Below are 8951 nucleotides of genomic sequence, written 5' to 3'. Positions count from 1 at the left end.
ATACATTTTTCTTCAGAGTTCTAGATATCCAGGATATCTTCCCTCCAGAGTTTGGTATAGCGTGACTTTCCAACAGTCAGGATTTGTTTCGCTTGACAGTTGTAGGTAACCAGGATACGTTTTCTTCATGGCTGTAGATATAGCCTGACCTCCAACAGTCAGGATACCTTTCTCTTCATAGCTGTAGGTGTCTAGGATACCTTACCTCCACAGCTTCAGGTATAGCCTGACTTTCTAACATTGTACCTTTCTCTTAATCATTGTATGTACTGTCCCTTTACATTTGTAGGTAAAGCTTAACTTCTGATAGTCAGGGTATCACTTCCCCTTCCCCCCCATAAAATACTGAATTTACATGATAATGTAACCCTTTTAGATTTTATACTTCAATTACATTAAATAACTAATTCAGATATAAAACTTTATGGGTTTGACTTAGTTCCTTTTCTGTTGTTTTGATATAATGCCTGTCAAGTTATAAAATAGTTTAATTTGACCTTTGGTTCCAGAGGGATACAGGATCACCATGAGAGTGGCATGGCAACAAGTGTCAGACATGGCAGCTAAAGCAGGAAGCTAAGAACTCACATCTTTAACCTGCAGTATACAGCAGAGAGTGGGAACTGGAAATGTTGTGTGGATGTAAATTCTCAAAGCCTATATTCCCAGTGACATATTTCCTTCAGCAGTGCAACATTTCCTAAATCTTCTCTGGTGATACCAGTAACTTAGAAGGATTGATTTCTCCGGCTTCAAGTGTACATGCTTACTTTCTGTTACATGAACCAATTTATGATGAAGAAAAACTCTGTATGTAAGCCTTTAGGTGCCTCAACAGCTGTGTTATTGGAATAAATGCTTGCAAGAGAAAAACTTTCATGTGTGAAAGTTTGTTTAAAGAGGTGTTTTAATTATGTGATGTTTGTGTTTGTGTGGGTATGTGAATGCACATGCAGGTTCCTGGGAATGTTAGACCCTTAGATCTTCTTGTAGCCTGTATTACAAAGAAGTTGTCAAAAGTCAGATCTTGGTCCTGAGAATGAACATATAACTGCCCATCCATGTCTCTAGCACTGTAAATATTTTAAAGCCTATTTGTATAATTTTGAGGTCATGAAATAGGGACAAACTCATGCAAGAGAAAAACCCTATTCATGTAAAGGATTTAGTAAAGACTTCAGACATCACAGTTGTCTTTAGCTTCAAGAAAAGAAATATCTTGTTTCATTTGTTTTTCATGGTAGCCTTGAAGGAAGTAAGGTAAGTGTGTCTTTGAAAGTTGGTGAATTGTTCCTGGTTTTGTTTTTCATATTTTCAGAAATTCCTTTGAGATTTTGAGGTTTGTTATTCAGTCTGGCTTGGATTTCCATAATGATTGAGGGATCCATTTGAACTCAATGATCCTCATGTGTCAGCCTCCTGAGTACAAGTTCAAGGGTAGATGATATACTGAACCCAATGTGTACTGTTTTGTCAACACAATTTAAAAATGTTAATGTTAAATTTCTTAATTTAAGATAATAGAAGACATTAAATACCTCATGTGTGTATTCAAAGCAGTGTTTTCATTTATTTGATAGAGATGTGATAAAGTAGGATAATCAGCAATCAACTGTATATCTTATACATATGGATATATTCATATATATCTGATGTTTCATGTTTTCCCCTTCCCCATTAGTTATCCATTCTGCATTTCATCTTGAAGTACTGCCTTCTAAGGGCATTATTTAGAGATCCCACATAGTACAATGGCACTAAAGTTTATTTTCTTACAAAGGTTTATGGTGTGTGTGTGTGTAATGTGATTATTGGTTTGTAGGCCATGGCAGATATGTGGAGACCAGAACACAGCTTTGTGGTGTCTACTTTGGAACCTCTTAATATGGTGATCAAGGTTGGGTTTCCAGCCTTGCGCAACACAGACCTCTTCCACTGAGCCATTTTACTGGTAGTATAAATATTACAACAGTAAACTATTTTCTTATTTTGAGATTATAAACATATTTTTGTATAAGGATAGTGGAACACAGGACAATTTGAACAATAAATCCTTTTTGCACATGAAAACATCTATACTACCATTCTTTTTAAATTTTTTTTATTTTTGGAACTAAATATTTGTTTATAACACTTTCGCAGGACTACAAAGGAATGTCAGACAATTGCCTCATTCAGTAAAGTTGGTTGCTGCTAAGTATGATGACCTGAGCTCTATTTCTGCATGACCCATATTATTCCTGCAAATTTTTCTCTTATTTCTACACTTGGGAAGTGCCATCTGAATACTCCTAAGTCAGCACATACATAAATAGTTGTTAAAGCTACATAAGTGCCATCGAAGTCACTTGTAGCCAAATGACTCCTAGAGTTTCATCACTAGAACTCACATAGGGGAAGTAGATAATACACACCTGAACGTTATCCTCTCAGTGCCACATACATACACATGAATGAAATTAACAAAGCAAAGAAAAAAGCCTAATTATTCGGAACATATGAAATGATTTACCCTTTTAAATTATAGAATTTGAAAAAATGTCTCAGCTGGACTTAGAGATGCATAGCTGCACTTGGGAGAGAGTGTCCGGCCAATCTCTGTGAGTCTGAGGCCCGGGCCTATATTTATCGAGAAACGCATGTCCCCAAGGCCACCGAGAGCGCAGCATCTGTCTGCCTCTTGAAAAAAGTTTTGCCCCCTTTGCTAAGGGATTCCCTCCTTTAATTTCCTATTTTTAAGCTCCAAGCTAGGACAGCTAGAGAGTACAAACTCCAGGAGAGGGCCATATTGTTTTTGAAAGCCTTTTGTCTTGGGGTTTTTGTGGTTCCGTTGCAAGTCGTTCCCGCACACCTGTCCCTCCTACTTCAGCCACTCTTGGCGTTTCTGGTACCACCTGTGCACTGTGGCGTGGGCCACAGCTCCTCGCAGCCCCTTTTGTCCTGCAGTGGGCCCTGTAAGAAGTCCTCCTGGTGGGGCTCGGGGTAGTGGGGGCTGGGGAGATGAACGATGCGGCCAGACATCACCAAAGCCATGCTATATGAAAAGTTCAGTCCTGCGGGGCCTGTGCTGTCCATCTGGGTCTGCCGTGACATGATCACCCGCCGATCTCTGGGTTATGCCTGCGTCAACTTCCAGCGGTCTGCTGACGCTGAGAGAGCCTTGGACACCATGAACTTTGATGTGATTAAGGGAAAGCCAATCCAGATCATGTGGTTTCAGAGGGATCCCTCTTTGAGAAAGTCTGGTGTAGGGAATGTCATCATCAAGAACCTGGTCAAATCTATAGACAACAAAGCACTTTATGATACGTTTTCAGCCTTTGGAAACATCCTGTCCTGTAAGGTGGTTGTGATGAGAATGGTTCGAGACCCAAGAGGCTGCCGACAAGGCCTTCGAGAAGTTGAATGGCATGCTTCTCAATGATCGCAAAGTGTTTGTGGACAGATTCAAGTCTTGCAAAGAGCGGGAGGCTGAGCTAGGGCCAAGGCCAAGGAGTTCACCAATGTTTAATCAAGAACTTTGGGGAGGAGGTGGATGACAATCATCTGAAAGAGCTCTTCAGCCAGTTTGGTAAAACTCTGAATGTCAAGGTGATGAGAGATCTCAGTGGGAAATCCAAAGGCTTTGGCTTTGTAAGTTATGAAAAACACGAGGATGCCAATGAGGCTGTGGAAGAAATGAATGGAAAAGAAATGAGTGGGAAAGCAATATTCGTAGGCCGTGCACAGAAAAAGGTAGAGCAGCAGGCTGAAGTAAAACAGAAATTTGAGCCGGGCGTTGGTGGCGCACGCCTTTAATCCCAGCTCCCGGGAGGCAGAGGCAGGCGGATCTCCGCGAGTTCGAGGCCAGCCTGGTCTCCGTAGTGAGTTCCAGGACAGCCTCCAAAGCCACAGGGAAACCCTGTCTCGTAAAACTAAAAAAAAAAAAAAGGAAGCGTGTATATATGTAATAATTAAAAAAAAAAAAGAAAAAAAGGAAGCATGTATATATGTAATAATTTTTAAAAAAAACAGAAATTTGAGCAGCTGAAGCAGGAACGAATTAGTTGGTACCAGGGAGTGAATCTCTACCTTAAGAACTTAGATGACACCATTGATGATGAGAAATTAAGGAAAGAGTTTTCTCCTTTTGGATCGATCACCAGCGCTAAGGTGAAGTTAGAAGATAGAAGAAGCAAAGGGTTTGGCTTTGTCTGCTTCTCATCTCCTGAAGAGGCAATCAAAGCAGTCACTGAGATGAACGGAAGGATCGTGACCTCGAAGCCGCTGTCTGTTGCCCTGGCCCAGAGGAAGGAGGAGTGGAAGGCTCACCTGACTAACCAGTATATGCAGCATGTGGCTGGCATGAGAGCACTCCCTGCCAATGCCATCTTAAGTCAGTTCCAGCCTGCAGCTGGCGGCTACTTTATGCCAGCAGTTCTACAGGCTCAGGGAAGGCCTCCATATTACATGCCAAACCAGCTAGCACAGATGAGGCCTAATCCATGCTGGCAACAACGTGGGAAACCTCAAGGCTTCCAAGGAATGCCAAGCGCTATACGGCAATCTGGGCCACCTCTTGACTCCAACTGGGTCTGAGTGCCCAGACCACTTGGCTATGGACTTTGGTGGGGCTGGTGCTGCCCAGCAAGGGCTGACTGACAGCTGCCAGTCTGGAGGTGTTCCTACGGCTGTGCCAAGCCTTGCACCTCGTGCCACTTTGCTGCCGCTGCTCCTAGGGCTGTGGCTCCATACAGATACACCTCCAGTGTCCGCAGCCCTCACCCTGCCATTCAGCCTCTGCAGGCACCACAGCCTGCAGTCCATGTCCAGGAGCAGGAGCCACTGACTGCCTCGATGCTGGCTGCAGCACCGCCCCAGGAACAGAAGCAGATGCTGGGGTAGCTTTTGTTCCCACTTATCCAAACAATGCATTCAAATCTGGCTGGAAAGATTACTGGAATGCTGCTAGAGATCGACAACTCTGAGCTGCTCCACATGCTGGAGTTCCCTGTTTCTCTCCATTCCAAGGTGGATGAAGCTGAGGCAGTCCTGCAGGCTCATTATGCCAAGAAAGAAGCCTCCCAGAAGGTGGGGGTGGGCACTGTTGCTGCTGCTGCTATCTCTTAGACAAAGAAAAAGAGTCAAAAGCCAAAAAACCCCTCATGGCATTCAGCTAAGGTCTGTCTGTGGACCTCCACACACAAGTTGCAAATTCGATAGGTTTTGTGTCAAAAGGTCAATTATGAGGCATATAGAAAATTTCAATTAAAAGAGTATATTCTCTGGGTTCTACTATGGCCCAGGTGGTAACTTTTTTTTTCTATGTGGGTTCTGATTTTCCCCCCTCCCAGAAATTGGTTTTGATGTACCCAAGACTTTTAAGTTTCTCAATAAAGAAAAAATCTGTATAAAACTGGCAAAAGAAGAAAAAAGAGAACTGTGTTAACAATGAATATCAGAAACAATATGGAAAGTCAGTTCACAGAAGCATGGAAATCCCATTGAATCCTTTAACAACCATCTAGTGGGGACTTTCATCACCTTCAAGTGATAAGAGCCCTAAGGAACAGCAGGAGATCTTCACCTTCAGCATTATAATGGCATATTTGGGACACAGAGAGTTGGCTCAGTAGTATTGCTTCTCTTGGGTTCCAAAGTTTGTTTCCTAGCATCCATATCCAATTGGTCAGAACTACCTGTATTTCCAGGTCCTGGAGATCTGGTGCAATCTTCTTTTAGGGAAACATGCAAACAGTGAAAAGATAAGTATGTGATTCCATATTGTAAAAAGGTTTTATTCATGTGCCTGTTATCTTAAAAAAGAATGAAATTTAACTTAGGTGTGTAAGTTTTCCCAGTGAGGTCACCCCAGTGTTGACCAGAAGATAGTGTCTGATCCCTTGTGAATGGAGGTACAGTTGTAAGCTGTCTTGTGGGTGCTGCAAATCTAAGTTGGGCCCTGTGGATGAGCAGCCAGTGTTCTAAGTCCTGAGCCTTCTATTTAGTCCCATGAACATGTCATTAATAACAGTAAGGTGTTAATGGCTGATCTATGTTCATCATTACCCCAGCTCTGACCCAGAAGAAACAAAATATTGATAACATCAAAAAGAAACTTAGACTTGGTGCTAAGGCATTTTCTGAGCCAGAATCTCTACAAAATGAGGGAAAAGCACAAAAAATGATCAGGAGAGAAAGTGACAACAAAAAACTGAAGCTGGTTGACCATTTAACCAATGTCACAAGAGTTAGTTTTTCTCCAATGTGGTAAGTAGGCAGCAATTGGAGCCCACAAGCTCACATGTCAGGTGTACCCCTGCTTTAGTTTAGACATCCTTAAAGGAGAGAAAAGGAACTTGCATGAATGAAGTCTGCCTTGTCTAAATGGGATCATAATCTGCTTCCATGGTGTCTGCAAAACCTTCAGTTGGGAGCTCTGAATGCTGGTGACTCTAGATGACATCCAGGTTGTCAAGAGGTCCTGAGACTTGAACTAAGTCTCTCTAAGGCTGGGCATTCACGTATTTACAAAGAACTGTGGAGTTTGGAGCAACTGTTAGGGAAGAAGTTGTGCGTGTGAAAGCTGGAGAGCAGTGGGTGTGAATGTCAGAGAGCAGTCCTTGGGGTGTACCTCAGGGCAAGCTGACATGAACTGTATTTTGTATCCAGTCAGCTGTGTGTGTCAGACCTTTCCAGGTGGTTGTGTATGTTCTTTGTCCCTCTAGGTCCCACCAGCGCTTCAGCCCCAAATAAGCACACGTACGCTATATTAATTATAAAAGTGTTGGCCAGTGGCTAGCTCTGCACTTGTGATGTCACCTTCTCAACAGGAAAGGGTGCTCTCTGTGCCTTAAACACAGGAGAACAGTGATTTTTTTTTAAGTCATAAAAAGTGTGAAGTTGTGGGAACAAGAGACTTTGGCCAGAGGCCCTCTTCCCCTTCAGCCTGGGAGCAGGCAGCTGTAACCAGTAGAAAACATGTTTGCCAAAAAACAATCTAGTGTCTGTAAAAACATGTTTGCTGGAACAATAACTTCCTGATGTTTTCAGAAGGGCTCACCCACTGGAACACCCTGACCTTGACCTGTCCAATGACTAACCGCCTCTTCCTGACCCCCCACCGCCACATCTGGTGTCAGGAATATAGGCAGCTGGGCTAAGAATAAAGTGAGGGGCTTCTTGAAGTTTTCTAGAGGCCTACTGGAAGCCTTCTTTCACCACTGACTGGTCTCTGTGTCATCAATCCTGACACCTTCTGCACATTCTCAGCCAGGGCTGTGACAAAACCCAAAAAGTGCTCTTCTCTGAAGTCTCATCTACATTTCTGAGGTCAAGTACAAACTGTGGTTGTTTTCAAATAGGTCCACTAATTTTGAGGGTAGAGCCCTTGTGTATGACTCATTAGGTAGTATGTAACTCACCCAAGTCTGGGCTGTCAAGAGGCTTCCACAGTCCTCTCATTGAGAGGCAGAGTCAGTAACCTAAGTCTGATCTCTGGAAGGCAAAGAAAGGTTTGGTTATCTGTCTAGCAACTGGATGGTGCCTCATACTAGTGTCATCCCCACAGGCTAAGAGGATCTTGCCATGGGTCTCTTCAAAATGGATGGGTTGCACCCTAAACATCCTCTCTGGAGACCTTAACCATTAGCTGACCACTCATGTGAAACTCATATTTTGACAAGACCCAAAGTTTTCTAGTCTCTTCTTGGGGTGTGAGGGAAGGTTGGTGGATGTTGAGTTGGGTTTCTTGGCATGTATTTTTCAGGTGTCTCCTATGAGTGAGTCTGTCTTTTGCAGTTGGGGTCTGTGCAATGAATGGAAAAGCTAGTTCTTTGCTTTGTTTTGCATTCAATACAGTGGCCGCACCTTAAGAAACTGCTGTCTCAACTGGCAATTGCAACTCCGAAGCTACCAGCAGTGGTTTGGCCACACAGGTGCAGCCAGGCAGGAATTCTCTTCCCTCAGGCACTACTAAATCACTATGGGTCTAGAAAACTCAGGATTCAAAAGTTGAGGTAAAATTCTGCTAGGTGAGAGAAGCTGAATAGCAAATAGCTAACCTTCTCTCTTTGCTTGTCTTTCCTGAAAAGGAGCCATCCCCCCCAAAGAACCCTCACTACACTAAGTTCCTCCCTACCACTTCCTGTTAACTAGTTATTGACTCAGCCTCCTGACTCCCAGGTTAATTTTATTTAATCAAACAAATGTAACACATCTCTGCATTATTAACAAAAGCAGCAGAAACAAATGCAACACAACTTTACACAGTTAAAATAATATTCCACAACACTTTACCACATGAGTAAAGAAAAATACAATATCAGCAAATAGGAAAATGCCAAAAGAAATAAGCAGCACCAGCTATTAAGTTTAGAGAGCTGTTAAAAGTAGGAATCAACGTATCAGAGTGGGTCTTTGATTCTTTTTTTATTTTTTAATTTACCTTTTTACACATGTTACTCATAGTTCTCTCTCCCCCCCTCCTCTCCCAGTCCCCCATTCCTCCCAACCTCCCACCCTATTCCATCTCCCCTCTGCTCCCCAGAGAGGGTAAGGCCTTCCATGGGGGATTTTCAGGGTCTGTCATATACTCCCAGGCAGGGCCTAGGTCCTCCCCCATGTGTCCAGACTGAGAGAGCATCCCTTCACGTGGAATGGGCTCCCAGAATCCATTTGTATGCCAGGAATAAAAACTCTCCAAGGTCCCATAGATTGCTGAGGCCTCTTCTCTGACACCCAGGTTGGGGGGGGCAGGGGTGTCTGGATCAGTCCCATGCTGGTCTCTCAGTCTTCAGTCTAGGGTCCATGTGTTCCCCCCCTGTTTAGGTCAGCTGCCTCTGTGTCTCCAGCTGGGTCTTGATTCCTTTGCTCATCACTCCTCTTTGCAATTGGGTTCCAGGAGTTCAGTTCAGTGTTTATCTCTGGGTGTCTGCCTCTGCTTCTGTCAACAACTAGATGAGGGTTCTAGG

At 43.4% G+C, this 8951-nt stretch overlaps 1 pseudogene; it reads left to right on the top strand.

Moving 5' to 3' along the window:
• Positions 1-1003: 1003 nt before the first annotated feature.
• Positions 1004-7206, top strand: LOC101838707 (annotated as a pseudogene).
• The last annotated feature ends 1745 nt before the right edge of the window (positions 7207-8951 follow it).

This window comes from Mesocricetus auratus, unplaced genomic scaffold (genome assembly GCF_017639785.1).
Source record: "Mesocricetus auratus isolate SY011 unplaced genomic scaffold, BCM_Maur_2.0 Super-Scaffold_4256, whole genome shotgun sequence".
NCBI lineage: Eukaryota > Metazoa > Chordata > Mammalia > Rodentia > Cricetidae > Mesocricetus > Mesocricetus auratus.
Note: the sequence above shows the minus strand (reverse complement) of the source record. Positions and strands in the feature narration are given on the sequence as shown.